The sequence below is a fragment of the Rhinopithecus bieti genome, unplaced genomic scaffold (assembly GCF_001698545.2).
Source record: "Rhinopithecus bieti isolate Rb0 unplaced genomic scaffold, ASM169854v2 scaffold_17861, whole genome shotgun sequence".
In the NCBI taxonomy this organism is placed as follows: Eukaryota; Metazoa; Chordata; class Mammalia; order Primates; family Cercopithecidae; genus Rhinopithecus; species Rhinopithecus bieti.
The window spans coordinates 1,677,670-1,696,548 of NW_016809830.1; the positions used below are offsets into that span (position 1 = coordinate 1,677,670).

Consider the following 18,879-nt stretch of genomic DNA (forward strand, 5'->3'; position numbering starts at 1 on the left):
ACACACACATAATCTATTTCTATAGCAATTTTCCTTTTGTTATAGGAGGTTTCATTAAATATGTCAAATTTAAATTTTTTTCTGGAAACATTTATATTTTAATGTAAACAGTTAAAATTGTGCCATGAGCACTGCACTGTAGATTTTCATTTTCCTTGTATTACAAGAATAATGAATTTCAAAAGATTTCATTTTCTCAGGATAGTGAATTATAACATTACCCTGTCTTCTCCTTCAAATCTTTCTTTATAAACATCTATTCTAAGCCCTCTCTGCTTCCAACTTTACTCAGTAAAAGCCTACCTTTGTTATGCAGCAAGGAATTCCTACTTTAGAAGGTAGCACTTCTGGCCTCAACCTCCACACTTGTGAAGTTTATAAGTTACGTAAAAAATTCAGTTCCTAGCCAAGTCTTCTTATTGGGTGAGGAGGCCCTTCCAAAGTTCCAGCGAATTCCTTAGTCTGACACAACTTTTCTCAATTTAGAAAGATGCGTTAGGTAACATATATTAAAAGGCAGAAATATGCAAATGTATAAACAATAGAATTTGGCATAATTATGTGATAAAGTGAAATGTTCCTGCAGTTAGTTATTGAACATGAAGGATCTCTGTCATTCTTCAGAGAAATTGTGAGATAATCTCTACCATTTATGCTTAGCAAGGAGCCATACTGCAGAGGAAAAGTAGAAATACACACGAGTGACAAAAGTAAAAAATATATATATGAAAAACTCTCAAACCACCCTCGATGAAATGTAGTATGTCTGTATTTAAAGACTAGGTAAATCATACAGTGAATTTAGAAGTTAAAAACGATGTCTATAATTACATGAGTATATAGAAAATGTTAAGTATTTTGTGAAAAGGTATGTAAACAGTAACGAAAAATCATTTCATATTGAAAATAATTTAATTTTAAAAGTAGATAGTACAAATACAAACATTAAAATAAAAATAAAGTCCAAGTAAGGAAATAGTAGAAATTTCAAATATTTTAGGAATGTCTTTCTCCAGAGTAGCATGTTGTTTAGAAACTAAATTTCCGCAGTAGATTTCATAACTCTTGAACATGAATTAGAACCTTGATATTAGCTGCAGAAATGTACATTAGTTTTGGGGAAGGGGAGAAAGAAAATAACGTGCCAACCTCCCAACCATTTCCCCAAACAGATTTTTGCATCTTGTCACTTACTTTCAAGATTCTTTTCTCGGTTTAAACATGTAATCTTGTCTCTTTGCTCACTTGCTCACTCTTCAAGCAAGCCTACAGCCAAATAAATTGCCATAAATGTTTACCAATAAACCATTATTTTCCAAGGAATTTTTTCTTAATTTTTTAAATTTAACAAGTTTAACTACAATTAAGAAAGTACTCCTGGCCCAAGGACTTTGAAACACTGTTTGGGTCTTGGAAAAGTTTGAAACTTCCAATTCATTAGGACTTTATTTTGTACCTAAGAATGAGAATTGATGGAGAGGTTGGGACTAAACACATAATTTGATGAAATATGATGGGAACATGAGAGTTTTGGTATGACGCACGTAACAATCAAGAACCCGTTTCTTTTAGCAGGCTCCTAAAAAGTACCTCCCTTATAATTACTAAATAAAAACACTCACTTATTCAGTACTCAGCTAGCTTTTAAAATCTGAATAACAGAAGTACACAGTGAGAGAGGTACTTACATGGTTTCCTTGGATACTGGATGATGCCATTCAGGTCTATGTTTTTATCTGAAAGTGGTGCCCTGTGGAGAAATGAGGCTTGGTGAGTGGCTGTTTATACATAATAAGTAAATAGGAACTTTGTTTATTTTACAAAGCATTTTTTATTTTGACCCAGCTTTTCTTTTCTATCACACCCAACTCCTGTAAACAGCAATAATATGGTAGAACAGGTACTCCATACAACTCTTTTTAACTCCACTTAAGAAATCATAATTATTAAGGCAGAAGTTCAGAATGCTTTGGCTAAGGATGTTACTCCTTGGGCTGCTTTATATATCTTAACTATTTTATTTATGTCAGATATATTAATGAATATTGCTTGCCTCTCTATTTTCCTCAAACGGAATATTTCTCAAACCACTAATAAAGAAATTAGTCTAAAACATTCACATAAATGATAAATGTCCTTACCTTAACCAAAAGATAAGAGAACTCAAGCTTTAGCCAGTTTCTAAACATGAAGGGATTGCACAGACCTTAGCTGCCATTTTACATGTTCTAGTGGCATCCTAGATTCCCAGTGGTTTTAGTGCTATGAGCATATAGTTTTGACATTCAGTTCCTCAGAATTACACACATTCTAATTTTGGTAGCATGATTAATCCCTCCTATGTGATAAGTTATTTAACCTTCTAATATTTCTTAGAATTGAAAAGAACAAATGAGTTGCAGCAAAGAATGGCAAATAACTTTAATGCTTAACACAATTTAATAACCTGAAATGAAGTAAGTATGTGCTATGTTTCCATTAAAAAGTTTCCAGCCACAATTAATTGAACGAAAACTTGTCTTGTTCCAAGATTATTCTTGGAAATGTAATTTTAAAATCTGCTTGAAATGAGGAAACTTACTTTTTTATACCATATGAAAGCAATTTCATTTTTTAGGAATGATTTTTGGATAGACTTCCGATTGGATATTTTCCATTGGAACTAGCAGCATAGGGGGTCGGGAGGGGGGAGGGGATGGAAGCAATTCTGTGTTCTTTCGCCAGCACTGACAAAGGTCTGGTTGTCAGTGATACCTTTACAGCTAAATTTACTCCAGAGTGACAGAAACAGGTGCACCTCGGCCTGCCAGACACTTGTGCAGAGAGATCACGCATCTCACGGCTTGACGATCAAGGGGGCAAAGCCTTGGTCTTCATAGAAAAGGAGAGGAGGCAAACGCAGCCCAAACTGGGGGGTTTCTCTTCAAAGCCAGCTGGTCTGGCTTTATTCTACAGGAATTTTTTTACCTGTCAGGATTTGGACAACAAAGCCCTCAGCAGGTGCTGACGGGTACAACTTCCTGGAGAAGCAGAAAGGCACTGGTGAGTTTCAATTGCCAAAATATATTTTTTAATCTCTAAAAGTTAATTTTGTTGTCTTGAAAGAGGCACCACTGAGGTACCTGTGTTCACAAAGTTGGAGACCATTGGAATCAGAGCCAACTCACTCAACAGTGGGTTTGCCTGGTGTGAAAGTAAAGCTGTTAGCATATAACAATTTTTTAGTTTTTTTCTTTTTTTAGATTTTAAAAAAGATTATATTTTTAAATATTGGTCTCTTTCATTACTGTTTTCAATCTTTGGAAGATTAAGAGTTAATTACATTTATAATGTTACATGTTTTAACACATATTTTAGTCTTCTTTTATCTAATTATCTAATTCTGTCATAATCTTTTCTGAATAAAAGCTATTTTCTAATAAATCTCCCAAATAAAAAGGTGCAGTGGTGGTACACGCTATTTTCGAAAATTACATGTACTGGCTTTTTAAAATGTGTGCATGCTACAAGAACATGAATGGAGAGAATATGCAATTAACTTTATTTTAATACATTTTTAAAACATATATTGCATGTATAATTAAATAATTTAAAATATATTGCCTGTCTAATAATTAAATAAAAGTGAATTGTATTATAGTAAATATTATTTAATAATTAAAAGTGGCAATATTTTCTTATTACTTTACAAAGAGTGTCTTTTGAGAAAAATCTTTGAAATTAACAACCAAGACAGTATTAAAGCAGGTTTTTACATCATTGATTTCCAAAATTAGTATATTTACGTATTTTTTATTTTTATTTTGTGAATTCAAAAGTTTAGGCAAAAATATTTTTTTCAGAATAGGATTTTAATTAATGCAAAACATGAAAAAATGAGACCACATGTTAGGACATATTTTTAAAAAGTGATTCTATTTCAGGGATTCATTCTTTTAACTATGCTTCACAGCATTTCTCTACAAATTGTTGTATTATAGTAAATTGAAAACATTTATTTAAGAAAGTAAGCAGCTCAAAGCTAGAGCCTATACATAGTAAACATATGAAACCATTTTAATAACCAAATTCCATATTCACAAGCAACATGGGCTAATTAAACAGAAACAACAGTATACATTGATCAAGAATGTTATAAATTATTATGCATAAAATCAATTTTCTAGGCTCTGGGGGGTAGAATTGGTGCTTAAGAAAGAAAAGACCCCTACCAATATAAATTACTAATACTATGAGACAATTGTTTTATTCTGATGATCACATAAATAACTTTCAATCTACATCCTTAATACATGATTGTATAGTGGAAAAAAAATAAGGTCTGACTTTTTTAATGACTGCTGTATCTGAAGTAAATTTTAAATCAATGATGACATGGATATGCCACAAATGCATAACTAACACACACTTTTAAACTGTGGTAATTACTATTGAAAATTGTGAAATATTTGTGGTTTAAAAAATTATCAGAACTACTCCAACCAAACAAAATATCTAATATTTTAAAAACATAATGTTATCTACAAACATTTTAATGAACCCATATTTTAAAACATTAAACCATATACTTTTTATTATAAATTGTTACATGTATATTATATTTCAAATGATTAAATCATTTAAACATAAATATGTATTTATTGCGATTAAATTGCTACTTTCATATATTTTGTCATGCTTCATTATGTTTCATTATATTGATTCAGACACCTGAGTAACTATAGTAGCTAAATTTTTAGAATAACTTCATTAGTCTCTTAAAGAATTAGTATGTATTTCATGCACTTGAAAATTTTACTTTTATTTTTCTAGTCTGTTAAATACTACATTCCTAAACAATCACAATATTTACTTTTAAAGATGATGGTTACTGCAAAACTGAACAACATGTGTTCTTATTTCAACTTCAGAATTATATTTGTTAAGTTTTCATGTGCATTACCATTGGCTATAATTATTACATTGTCATTAAGTATAAGCAAACCAAAAGCTTCTGTCAAACTCTTGCTTATGACTCTGTCAATTATTTAAGTATAAATGAACCTATTGGAAATAATGTTAGATATAGTTCAAGTATTTCAAAATAACTAAATTTATCATTTTAACTGTGCCTGAATTGTAGATTTAATCTAAAATCACATTATTTTTTCCTTTTCATTATGAGAAGCTGTAAATTCTTGTCCACCATGCAGCTATGTTTGTCCTTTCTAATAAATCTTCAACATTTTGTCACACACACCAAAAAAAACTATGCCAACTCCCTCAATGTATGGGAATAGTTTATTTTAATAAAATATTGGAGTTTAAAGTAGCATTGATTTACACCTGCTCTAAATATTTAACATTAAAACATAGGCATTTCAAGCATTATTTGCAAGATATCTTCCTATCTTAAAGACAGCTTATTTACAGTGGAGAAAAATTGTTTTCCTGTTTCAGAAAGACACTTGGAAAAACATGTTATTTAACCTTACATATTAATAGGGAAAATCTTGATTCTACCAGTAATTAACTTCAATTAATTATATTTTGAATATCAGCCTATTTAATTTCAATGCAACAAAATTTCCAGCTAAAATGATTTACTTGTAAGTATTTAAAGCAACAAAATATTTTGGCAGCTTTATATGTATCTCCTCATTGACCAGCCACCTGACTGACAGCTGTCAACTGTCCATGTGCCAAATGTAACCCAGTAAAGATAAAAATTACATATTACTCATCCCTGTTGATAATACCTGGTGCCAGTAGGTTTCAAATAGGGATAACTAGACTATAGATAAAAAACAAGTAAGTAGGGAATCATTTCTACTGCCTACCTCTCCTCCTTTGTCATTAACTCATTTCCCCTTCTTTTTCTTATTGATCCCTTTTCCCTTGCTATCCGTATCTACAGAGTTATTTTCCTTAAAGGAACTTTCAGAGTATGTTACAAGTCTGTGTCCATGAAAATACTGGGCAGCCAGGTAATAATGCCCACACATTTCTTTTAGTCTTATTCTCTTTTGAGCGCATAAACTATTTCAGAGTTATGGGAAGAAAGCTTTAAAGCTTTCAGCTCCTCATTTTCAAAGAAAATGAAATCAAAGGACAAAAATGAAATTTACCAAAGGTCACCAAGGTGGCTATGTAGATACAGACTTGGGTCTGTTTCCCAACTTAATATCCAGTGATTTTTTTTTCTAATTAGACTTTAAACATGTTGACTATTAAACTATAAGTAACAATGATCACATGGAAAATTAATGTGAATTACNTTTATTTTGTGAATTCAAAAGTTTAGGCAAAAATATTTTTTTCAGAATAGGATTTTAATTAATGCAAAACATGAAAAAATGAGACCACATGTTAGGACATATTTTTAAAAAGTGATTCTATTTCAGGGATTCATTCTTTTAACTATGCTTCACAGCATTTCTCTACAAATTGTTGTATTATAGTAAATTGAAAACATTTATTTAAGAAAGTAAGCAGCTCAAAGCTAGAGCCTATACATAGTAAACATATGAAACCATTTTAATAACCAAATTCCATATTCACAAGCAACATGGGCTAATTAAACAGAAACAACAGTATACATTGATCAAGAATGTTATAAATTATTATGCATAAAATCAATTTTCTAGGCTCTGGGGGGTAGAATTGGTGCTTAAGAAAGAAAAGACCCCTACCAATATAAATTACTAATACTATGAGACAATTGTTTTATTCTGATGATCACATAAATAACTTTCAATCTACATCCTTAATACATGATTGTATAGTGGAAAAAAAATAAGGTCTGACTTTTTTAATGACTGCTGTATCTGAAGTAAATTTTAAATCAATGATGACATGGATATGCCACAAATGCATAACTAACACACACTTTTAAACTGTGGTAATTACTATTGAAAATTGTGAAATATTTGTGGTTTAAAAAATTATCAGAACTACTCCAACCAAACAAAATATCTAATATTTTAAAACATAATGTTATCTACAAACATTTTAATGAACCCATATTTTAAAACATTAAACCATATACTTTTATTATAAATTGTTACATGTATATTATATTTCAAATGATTAAATCATTTAAACATAAATATGTATTTATTGCGATTAAATTGCTACTTTCATATATTTTGTCATGCTTCATTATGTTTCATTATATTGATTCAGACACCTGAGTAACTATAGTAGCTAAATTTTAGAATAACTTCATTAGTCTCTTAAAGAATTAGTATGTATTTCATGCACTTGAAAATTTTACTTTTATTTTCTAGTCTGTTAAATACTACATTCCTAAACAATCACAATATTTACTTTTAAAGATGATGGTTACTGCAAAACTGAACAACATGTGTTCTTATTTCAACTTCAGAATTATATTTGTTAAGTTTTCATGTGCATTACCATTGGCTATAATTATTACATTGTCATTAAGTATAAGCAAACCAAAAGCTTCTGTCAAACTCTTGCTTATGACTCTGTCAATTATTTAAGTATAAATGAACCTATTGGAAATAATGTTAGATATAGTTCAAGTATTTCAAAATAACTAAATTTATCATTTTAACTGTGCCTGAATTGTAGATTTAATCTAAAATCACATTATTTTTTCCTTTTCATTATGAGAAGCTGTAAATTCTTGTCCACCATGCAGCTATGTTTGTCCTTTCTAATAAATCTTCAACATTTTGTCACACACACCAAAAAAAACTATGCCAACTCCCTCAATGTATGGGAATAGTTTATTTTAATAAAATATTGGAGTTTAAAGTAGCATTGATTTACACCTGCTCTAAATATTTAACATTAAAACATAGGCATTTCAAGCATTATTTGCAAGATATCTTCCTATCTTAAAGACAGCTTATTTACAGTGGAGAAAATTGTTTTCCTGTTTCAGAAAGACACTTGGAAAACATGTTATTTAACCTTACATATTAATAGGGAAAATCTTGATTCTACCAGTAATTAACTTCAATTAATTATATTTTGAATATCAGCCTATTTAATTTCAATGCAACAAAATTTCCAGCTAAAATGATTTACTTGTAAGTATTTAAAGCAACAAAATATTTTGGCAGCTTTATATGTATCTCCTCATTGACCAGCCACCTGACTGACAGCTGTCAACTGTCCATGTGCCAAATGTAACCCAGTAAAGATAAAATTACATATTACTCATCCCTGTTGATAATACCTGGTGCCAGTAGGTTTCAAATAGGGATAACTAGACTATAGATAAAAAACAAGTAAGTAGGGAATCATTTCTACTGCCTACCTCTCCTCCTTTGTCATTAACTCATTTCCCCTTCTTTTCTTATTGATCCCTTTTCCCTTGCTATCCGTATCTACAGAGTTATTTTCCTTAAAGGAACTTTCAGAGTATGTTACAAGTCTGTGTCCATGAAAATACTGGGCAGCCAGGTAATAATGCCCACACATTTCTTTTAGTCTTATTCTCTTTTGAGCGCATAAACTATTTCAGAGTTATGGGAAGAAAGCTTTAAAGCTTTCAGCTCCTCATTTTCAAAGAAAATGAAATCAAAGGACAAAATGAAATTTACCAAAGGTCACCAAGGTGGCTATGTAGATACAGACTTGGGTCTGTTTCCCAACTTAATATCCAGTGATTTTTTTTTCTAATTAGACTTTAAACATGTTGACTATTAAACTATAAGTAACAATGATCACATGGAAAATTAATGTGAATTACATTCCTTGAAGAACACTTTTCAGTTACCAAACTTAATACATTGTTAGAGAAATACACATTTTTATCACAGCATATTAAAATGTAGTTCTAAAAAATACAAAGACTATAAATGTACTAAAACATCTATGGTACAAACATTTTTTATTCGTTTTACTATTTAAAAGAATTTCCAAACTGGAAATATTTATGAATGTATATGAAATATCAGAAATAAAAAATAATCAAAGGTAATATATATATTTAGAAGATAAACGTAGAAATCAAAAATATAGGTTGGAATATAGGGTTTTAAGATTGGAAGTAATTAAAAACACAAAATACACTAACACATAAGCATATGTATATATTTAAGTGCATAATACATTATATAGTTCATATAACTGACTTAACAACTGACTAGCTTGTCTGTGTGTATATATAACTATCTTATATTAATTCTAAAAGTATTAATTATATTAGTAAATATTGTATATTTATATAATTTGTTGATAATATTTGTACAATATATTGATCCAGTCAAAGTCATGAAAACATTAATATTCAAGCCAAATATTCGTCTTCTGGATCTCCAGAAAAGAAACTGTTTAGTTGAAATCTACCACATTCTGAATTTACAAGAATTTATCTTAGTCCTGGGCTTTGGAACAATACTTGCTTATAGGAAGTGTTAGCTTTAAAACCCAGACATGCAAATTAATAAGAAAAAGAGAAGGGGTAAAGCTTAAAAATTGAAAACAAATATGGGAGGAAATTGTGGCCAGGGTTCCCCTGCAAGGGATTGATCTAAAATAATCAACATTTTTATGACTAACAATACCTTTTAGCAACTAAATTGTATATCTAAATTTGAAAATATATTTGCTTATTCCATTACATTTAGCCCAAATCAACATTAGTCATTAATCAACAAACCATTTAACAATATGCAGTAACAGTATGCAAATCAATTGCAAGCAAAGTAGTCAGTAAATAACATCCATTTCTAGCAATTTGAAAGATAGGAGTGTCAAAGGAAAATGTGCAAAATCACAAGACTTTCAAGTAAGTTTAATCATTGCCCTGCATCCCAAAGGGGTTTTAGTGAAAATGAGTGATTCGTCCTTTGTCTGCTTTTGAAGGATCATAAAGGCTTCCTCATTAGAGTTACAGAGTGTTCTTCAAAGAGCACCAGAGCAGAAGTAGGAAGGTTTGAGTTAGACTCTTGTTTCACTGCAAAGTAATTTTGTGACTGGAAACAAGTCACTTAACCTCTGTGAGGCTAATGAATGGATGGATCTTTTTGCTCATTTTGTACACATCGTAGGAAAGGAAGTTTTAGATACCCAATGAAAGACATTTCCTCTGTTTCATGTGAGGAAGTCTCAAAAGGAATCTGGACCATTATTGGTGGGTTCCTGTCTGCAATGACATGCCCCACCCTGTCCCTATTGCTATAAGTAGCCCGCCATGTAGGCATTCCAAGTAATTACAACTGACACGGTATCTAGTCTGTGAAGTCAGTGGGCAAAACAAAATCACTTTGCAATACACTCCAGAGCAGCAGGCCATATTTTTTCCACTTGGGGACCCTAGTAACATAATACAAAAAGTCTCATTCTCAAAATTATATTATGACATAAAGCTTTAAACTTTGCAGTATGCACTATAATGCTAAATTGACAAAAAGTACTGAATGGTCATTTAATATTTTTATTTTATACAAAGAGGGGACAATTTTTAAACTTAGAAAGATATTCTCCACACATACTACTGTAAGCCAGCATGATAATATATTTGTTTAGGTCAGGAAAATGTTGGACAAGAAAGAGTATTAAAAATATTTGAATCCTAGTACAGTATGTCTGCTACCTACAGGTATTTAGGTTATGTATGGTGAATAAATGGATTGAAAGAATGGATAAATACAGTTGGGGAGTTCAATATTTTTAAGGAAAACTTGTAAACTAAAGCAATACTTTTGCAATAGTAATAATCATTTATTATTGCTTTTTTATATTCACAAGGACAGAACTAAAACACGATCAATGTATTTTTTAAAAAATCTTAATATAAAAGAGGTTAAAGACCTAAGATATGGATCACTCTGTTGACAACGATGGCAAAGATGTGCAGGCCTTTATGACTGCTTGGCAGATGGAGGTGATTACTGAGGTCCTAAGGAACATTTGCATTGATTGAGAATCTCTTTACAGAGAAGCCACATTCCTCAAGTGACTATGACCAGTGCCAGTCCTAGTTTCATGGAGTCTGGGCTCACATCAGCTGGCAGTCACTGAAGGATGAAAATGTTTGGGAGTTACTTATCACCAATGATAGAGGTCCCTGGATCTGAAGCCCATTTTACAGGTTTTGCAGAGGTATCAGGACCCAATGAACAGATTCCATCCAAGAAAAGATAATGGCTATTCCTCAATTAAGTAAAGATGAAGAATTGTACAGAAATTTGAGATAATTAGGTTTCCATATTGCTTAACTGGTTTTCTAATTTCAACAGGCAGAATATTTGTGACATGTCTTTGTTTCTTGTTTACAATTTTGAATCAAGATTTATCTTACTATCTTGAAAGGTTCTCATGACTTTAAAAGTTCCCCAATATTTGTTAACATTAGTGAAGAGAACAGGAGTTAATAACAAATGGAGAGAACACAAAGTTATGGCATTAGAGAGACCTGTGGGTCTTATGCTTCCCCTCACCTTAAGAGAGTGGCATGCAAAAAAGTGCTATGTAAGAACCACCTGAGGAGCCTGTTACAATGCAGATTCCTGAGATTGCAGCTAAGTGGGCCTGGGGTGGGGCCCATGAATCTGCATTTTAGCAGGCACCTAGGTGACTCTGAGGCACTTTGATGAACTGTTCTTTGAGTTAGGCTGTTAACATCCTCACAAGGAGCCCTGTTTTGTGAGGAGGATCAGTCCTCCTGCTCTACAATAACAAGAAAACTAACACTTAGTGATCCCAAGTCCCAAAAGATGAAAGGGAGCATATGCACACAACTATAGACTTTACTTTTTAAAATGTGTTGTTTGCTATAATTAAACACTACTGTGTTGAGTAGTTCATTTATTTTAATTATCTTATGTAGACTGGAAAATAAGTGTCATCGAATACCAGTGAAAAGCCAGGAAAAAATCATTCTCAAGTTTTTCTTAATTTTAAGATGCTAAATAATACAGCTTGAAATGTGATAAAACGGCTTGAGCGAACTCTTCAGGATAGTCATTAAAACAATACAGATAGTGCTTATTATGGGGAGTATGAGAGCATAGAGCATACACATTCACCAAGTTTTAGAATGCTCAATTAATCATCACTGACCTGCGGAGTTTAAGAGGTTATAGCCCAGTGATAATGTGAGAGAAACCACAGGCTTTATTCTCCTGTGGGTGAGTTTATTTTGTGGCCATCGGCTACACAGACTAGAATCTCACTAGAATCTATGTAAGGATGAGATGAGACTGTGTGGATGCATGAACATAAATTTTTCATAAGTACTATATAACCAACACAGGCACAGACCTTATTCATTGTAAGTTAATCATCATTGCAATCAAAGAGTAATTATAGTGATTAATAACAAAAAAATCATAGAAGTTATTCTATGACCATATTATCTATAACATGCATCATCAATTGTTTAGAAATAAGCTCCTTTAGTGATGGTGTTTTATTTTGAAGTGATTCTGATACATCAAAAAATAATAATACCCTATGGTTCTGAAACAGAAAATGTAATTTTCCAATACAAAGGAAAAATCCTGTTAACCAGTTGTGTGTGTGTGTGTGTGTGTGTGTGTGTGTGTGTGTAGCTTTACTAAGTTCACAACTGATAAAGAATTTACAGCTGAAAATGAAGAGAGGAAGCAGTAAAGACAAAGGAAGGAAGAAAGGAAGGAAGGAAGGAAGGAAGGAAGGAAGGAAGGAAGGAAGGAAGGAAGGAAGGCAAGCCAGCCAGCTGGAAGGAAGAAAGGAAGTAAATGGAATAGTTGGGAGGAAATCTGTAGACTAGCTATTTAGCCTTTGCTAAACGGGTCAAAAGGAATAAGAATGTTGTAGAATGTTTCTTACTTTAGTAGTGTTCAAAATCTTGTACTTAGAAACTTATTTCTTCATTCTGAATCTTGAGTGATGATTTTCAATATAAAATGCATTCTATTTGATATGGATACTCTTTATTTACAGATTTAAGACTACACTAAGTTGGGAAATATTTGTTTATGTACCCTGTCTTTGCACATAGGAAGATGCTTTATCTGTGATTTAATAGAAGAGATAGAAGGCAGAATGAAATTTGCCCTCTAACCCTAAATCTCTCCCCCACCCTTTCAAATTCTCTTTCATCCAACAAGTGGCACATATTCTCTTTAAAGAGTTCTTAAACCCTGTTCAAGACATTTCTGGATAAACAATAACTAATTATACCTCTGGTGACTTTGGTGGGGCAGAAGGGAGAGCACACAGGGTAAGTCTGATTGACAACATAGTCACTATGGCACAAGGGACATGCAGTGGCTGCATGCCTCATATTGCAAACAGGTAATAGAAAAAGAGAACAGAGGTAATACAATGTACAATTTTTTTAAGTGTATAAATTTTCAAGGAGTATCTTAATCTTTTGCTGATAGAGAGTTCATCTTCCAATCTCAACATTTTCAGAAACAAAACTGCTTCTTCAAGTAAGAGTCAGGTTTCCCATTTACTTGCATCCAAGGCTTAGATCTGTGTGGACAAATGAAGTGGCTGCTGGCAGGAGGGACCTGAGACACACTGAAAGTGCTCCCTAAAACACCTCCTGACCAACACAGCAGGGTATCTATGGAAGCATGGATACTCCTTCGGATTATGAATTCTTTTCAGAAAACTTTTGAAGAGAGGTTCATTTAAAGTGGTTGCACATTGATACCGTGTCATGGATTAGGCGGCTCAAGTGGCCAGCTCCTCTGATAGAACATAGTTGGAAAGAGTTCCGGGACATAAAGGGGCGGCTGAGGGATGAAAGGACCTTGTAGGTCAGGTCGCAACAGTGGAAGGCCCAAAGGAGAAAGAAGCCACTCGTGAAACAGTTATTACTGATTGTAAAAATTGCTGTTGGGTGAGTGGAGCATGCCAAAATGAAAGCAGGGCCTGCTGAATGTGAGTATAGGGAAGACAGTGATGTAAAGACAAACTTTCACAACATCACAACTGCGTATATGCTACACAGATAAGAGCACCGACTTAAGAGGAGTTCACTGGGATCTAATAGGAAGCCACTAATTCAACATATTTATGCTCAGTTCCCTTAAATTTAAGATTATATAATGAATAAACAATTTAGAAGATGTCTGAGGTAACTAAAAAATAAAATCTTGGAGACTTATTCTGGGCAAATGTGTGTGTCATTACTTTCATAAGTCTGATGAAATCCATTAAGAATACCCCCAAAAAAGTTTATCTAAAGACAATACTATACAGAACACTGACAAGGATAATATAGTTAGCAGTACAACATGTAAGACTTCTTGGTATAATACATATTAACTGAATAAACATATAACCATAAATATGTTTATATTTACTTTACGTATTAAATACTTCACATAAAATAACTGGAAGCATGAAACTGACAGAAAAGAAAACATCTTTTAAAATATCATTAGATAACTACAACATTGAGATGTTCTCCAGGAATATGGGATAGTTCTTGAAAGTGAAATGGTATACAATAGCTAACATTTGTTGAGAATTTGCTATATGCGAAGCACCAAGTGGCCACAGAAGTACAATTTCATGAGCTTCTCTCAGCAAAATCATTATCATGGGTAGTTCTTGCCACCTTCCCCATTTTACAAAAGGACATTTAGAAAATTAAGGTCAAAACAGTTATTTAGTGTCTAAACGTGGGTTCTGGTCCAGAGTTTCTGAGTTATCCTTCGCTGTCCATTTTATACTCTTTGAAAAGAACATTTCCCATGACCTATAACTACTAATTTAGTGAAAATGACTTTCTAAAGAACTACCAGACCTTTTACGAGTGTTACTTGTCAAAACTGTCTGCTTAAAGGCTATACAATCGTATCAAAAATACCTTTGAAATTCCTCTTTTATATCTTCAATTAGTGTCAATTTATGAGACAAATATCAAATCATCTAAAGCTTTATAATCAAATCTTAGTTTTCATCCTGTTTACTACATTTGGCTTGGATTTACTTTTGGCAAAAAATTCATCCTTAATGATTAAGATTTGCCAACAATCAGGCCAGTTTTAAGACTGTGTAGCAAATCCCTGAGGAGATTTCTAAATAGACTTGAGCAAAGACAACATTACTGAAATAAATGAATAGTCTTCTAAAGTGTCTACCTTAAAGAGGATGACATGCATTTAGATATGTATTTCTGAAATATTTTCTGGTGGTACAAAAATATATATTATATTATCCCTATAAGTGAACAAATGTTATGAATACAAGAAAGCAGTATAGCATCATAGCTAAGAGTAGAATATTGGAAACAAACACATTGGTTTTACGTCGTTTGGCACTTACGAACTATGTGGCCCTGGGCAGGTCATGTCAGCATGCATAGCTTTAGTTTGTAAAATCTGTAAAATGGGGACAATAATAGTACATGTCTAAAAGGTTGTTCTTTGAATAAAAGGAAATAAAGTTTATAAAGCAATTAATACAGAGTCTGACAAATAGTGTGTGGCCATTAAATGTTAGGTACTTCAGACATTCATTTCAACCCACATTCTAGTAAGATAGTACTATTTTTGTATATATCCTCCAGATATCATTGTATTATGCTGAAGAACATTACTGATGAAAAAGATTTAACTACAAATTTAGTATAAATAAATAAATAAATAAGTAATAGTCCATAGGAAATCTGGCCTTTGGTTTGAGTCTTTGACTCAATCAGTACTTTGGTGAAACTGGTTTTAATCACTGACTTAAATTTAAAAGTTTTATTGAGTTTTGCTTTTAATTCTCACCATATTACAAAATAATTTATAAACTTCCTCCCAGTGAAAATTCTCTTTCTTCCTAAGAAATTAGAATATTGATATAATTATGTGCCTCCTTGTTCCAGAATATCTATAAAATTATGTATTGAAAGCATATAGATCTATGCATGATCTTACCTTCTTGAAAACATAACATTTTCTATTATATTGCTTGGTTTAAAATTTAGGATTATAAATAAAATATTTTAGAAATAATTTTGTAAGCTCCAGATAAGTAGAATATAGTCATTTGAAAAATTACCTAGAAATGGCCGGGTACAGTGGTTCAAGCCTGTAATCCCAGCACTTTGGGAGGCCGAGGCGGGCAGATTACCTCAGGTCAGGAGTTCAAGACCAACCTGGCCAACACGTTGAAACCCCATCTCTATGGGAGGCAGAGGTTGCAGAGAGCCAAGATCACACCACTGCACTCAAGCCTGGGCAACAGAGCAAGACTCCATCTCAAAAAAAAAAAGAAAAGAAAAAAGAAAAAAAGAAAAAGAAGTAAAAGAAAAAATACCTAGAAAGATAGAGAGAATAATGCACATTTTGCCATGCAGTAGCCTTTATTCCTTCTTTTCTAAACTCCTTTGTCTTAACTTGGGGTCTTCATTTAACAACTAACGTTAGCATGAATATCAGATATAAAATTTTTACTGACATTCTCTGTTTTTTTTCTGTAATACATACTTAATCATAAAATCAGTATGAATCATAAACATCTCAGGTGGGACTTTATTAGAACCAAAAATGCAAAATGACTATACTTCTATTTTTCAAGAAATGGTACAGTCCCCTAACAGAGCTGTAGTGTTAATCATATGTCTAACAGAACTACTTCTAGGTCCTCTTGAACAGAACTCTCCATTAGGCATTCTGTGGGCTACCCCTTCCCAGCAGGCTTTTGCCCAACCAAGTTGCCATAGATGGCCATCAGACATTTGGAATGACATCAGGAGACAATCTGAGCAGACTCTGCCCTAAAGAATTCAAGCTAGCAGGAGACTAAAGATATCAATGTCATCTTGGCTGACAACAGCATTCCAAAGGTCAACCAGGGTGAAAAGAGGATAGACTCTGAGTTTTCAGTGCCTTTTCAGCAACCAAGTGGCCAACAAGTATAATAAAGCATCCCTTAAAGAAAAAAAAAAAAAATCCTAGAGGCATGATGTCAGCGAAAGGGAAATAAGGCAACCTGTACACTTAAGTCATGGTATTTTAAAACATAAGAAAGTTTTGCCTCTTCAAAGGTAAATCTCATCCTGAACCAATTCCCACCTCTTGGATGACCTACTTCTTTCTGCTGTGATAACCCCACTATGAATGAATAAGGAACTTAATGGTATAGAAGTGGAAATTCTTTGCATTAGATTAAGAATGGCTAATTTTTACTGCAGTTTATCACTTTTCCAGCCCTGTGCTTTATGCTGAATAGCTCATTTAATCTTTATAGCAAAGTTTGAGGGCAGCATATTTTGTTCCACATTTTGCAAATGAGGAAACTGAGGCACAGGGAGATTTAAACCACATGCATAATCATACAGTTACCATGTGATACAGCCAATTGACTTTTGGCCACACAGTCTCTTCCAAGTCAGATCAGCCTTCTCACTCATCAGCCACGGAGAAGTTGAGGCCTTCTACCATGTCTACAGGCACTTGAAGAAGTGAAACATTTTCTCTTAGGCTACTGGATTTTAGGGAGAATGGGAAGAATGCTGAACCACATGCAAATGGTAAATTAAGAAGAGAAATAAAGACAATAATTCAAATATAAATGTAACTCTACACTTTTAAAAGAATTTATTGTTATTAATTTAAAATTATTTAATATTCATAAGTACTCTTATTTGGACACTTTGGGGATCCTTCACTAAGGGTTAAATTAAAGGGTAGCTACTATAAAAGAGCAGAATTAATACCAACAGTTCAATCCTAATTAACAATAAGATATATAGAATACAAACATGGCATTAAAAACAAAACAAACCCAAAAGACAGAACAAAACAAAACAATAAAACTAACAAGAAAGCTTATGCTTTGTCTAAATCTTCATGATGTATTCTGTTGCCTTATATGTTTCAGATAGTGTAATTTATAATAATGTTTTGTTTGGGCCGGGCTCAGTGGCTGCCTGTAATCCCAGTACTCTGGGAGGCTGAGGCAGGCAGATCACGAGGTCAGGAGATCGAGACCATCCTAGCTAACACGGTGAAACCTTGTCTCTACTAAAACTACAAAAAAAAAGAAAAAATTAGCTGGGTGTGGTGGCAGACGCCTGTAGTCCCAGCTACGCGGGGGGCTGAGGCAGGAGAATGGTGTGAACCCAGGAGGTAGACCTTTCAGTGAGCAGAGATCGTGCCACTGCACTCCAGCCTGGGCGACAGAGCGGGACTCCATCTTAAGAAAAAAGAAAAAGAAAAAGTTTTGTTTGTTATTAACATTCCTGAGCCAATTCCATCCCAGTTATATCATAATCAGTATATCTGATATCTTTATCAAATTTGAGAAAGATTATGCTTTGCTAACAATTTTTACCTTAGGTAATGCTTTTCCTCCCCGACCTTAAGAAAGCTTTTTAGCTCTTTAAGAGGATAATCCCATTCCCTCAGAATTTTAAAGTAGAATTACCACAGTGTTATCCCAATTAGCCTCTTAGAAAAGGCATTATATAAATCTATGACACCACCAATAATATATTTTTAGTTTGGGAGATAGTATTATTCCCCATGCTCCTCCTTATTCTTTGTTAAATGGAATTTCTTCCTGGAGGAATACTTAGCAGTATTTTTGCTTGTAAAAGGGTACTCTTGCCTAAAATTTTCAGTCAAGCTGCCTTTCTATAAGATGAATTCGCCTAGAAAGATGTCCTGGTCTGTTACAAAGTATACTGGATCCTGTTGGGGACCTTAACTTTTTTCCAAATTTATGACATAACTTTGGGGGCATCACTTAACTTCGCTGGGCCTGATTTATCTTGCCTATAAAATAAATTAGGTGTTTGGCTGAAGTGTTCCCCAAGGTCTCTTTTAGCAGGAAGATAACTGAAATTCTGACTTTAAAGCTTCTCACACTAGTGCCAAGCAACAGAAACTCCAAGAGTGTCCTAAAATGTGGCTGGTATCAGTCATAATGTAATTTATTTCTTCCTTTTCCTTCCTTCCTTCCTTCCTTCCTTCCTTCCTT

At 33.0% G+C, this 18,879-nt stretch overlaps 1 protein-coding gene and 1 long non-coding RNA gene across 4 annotated transcripts in view; one reads left to right on the forward strand and one right to left on the reverse strand.

The window, feature by feature from the left end:
• The window catches only part of LOC108541062 (uncharacterized), a 57,498-nt gene that overhangs the window by 34,752 nt on the left and 3,867 nt on the right, over nucleotides 1–18,879 (reverse strand). The window contains exons 2-3 of the long non-coding RNA XR_001888852.1: nucleotides 1,689–1,750; nucleotides 1,195–1,266 (exon numbers count right to left, since the gene is read on the reverse strand). This is a non-coding gene — a long non-coding RNA (uncharacterized LOC108541062). The remainder of the gene's footprint in view (nucleotides 1–1,194; nucleotides 1,267–1,688; nucleotides 1,751–18,879) is intronic.
• The window catches only part of MEF2C (myocyte enhancer factor 2C), a 195,080-nt gene continuing 179,053 nt past the window's right edge, over nucleotides 2,853–18,879 (forward strand). For 2 of the 3 annotated variants that reach the window (XM_017890483.1, XM_017890474.1), the window contains exon 1: nucleotides 2,853–3,042. The gene's annotated coding sequence lies outside the window, so the exon portion shown is untranslated. The remainder of the gene's footprint in view (nucleotides 3,043–18,879) is intronic. The other variant, XM_017890473.1, reaches the window with a different exon arrangement.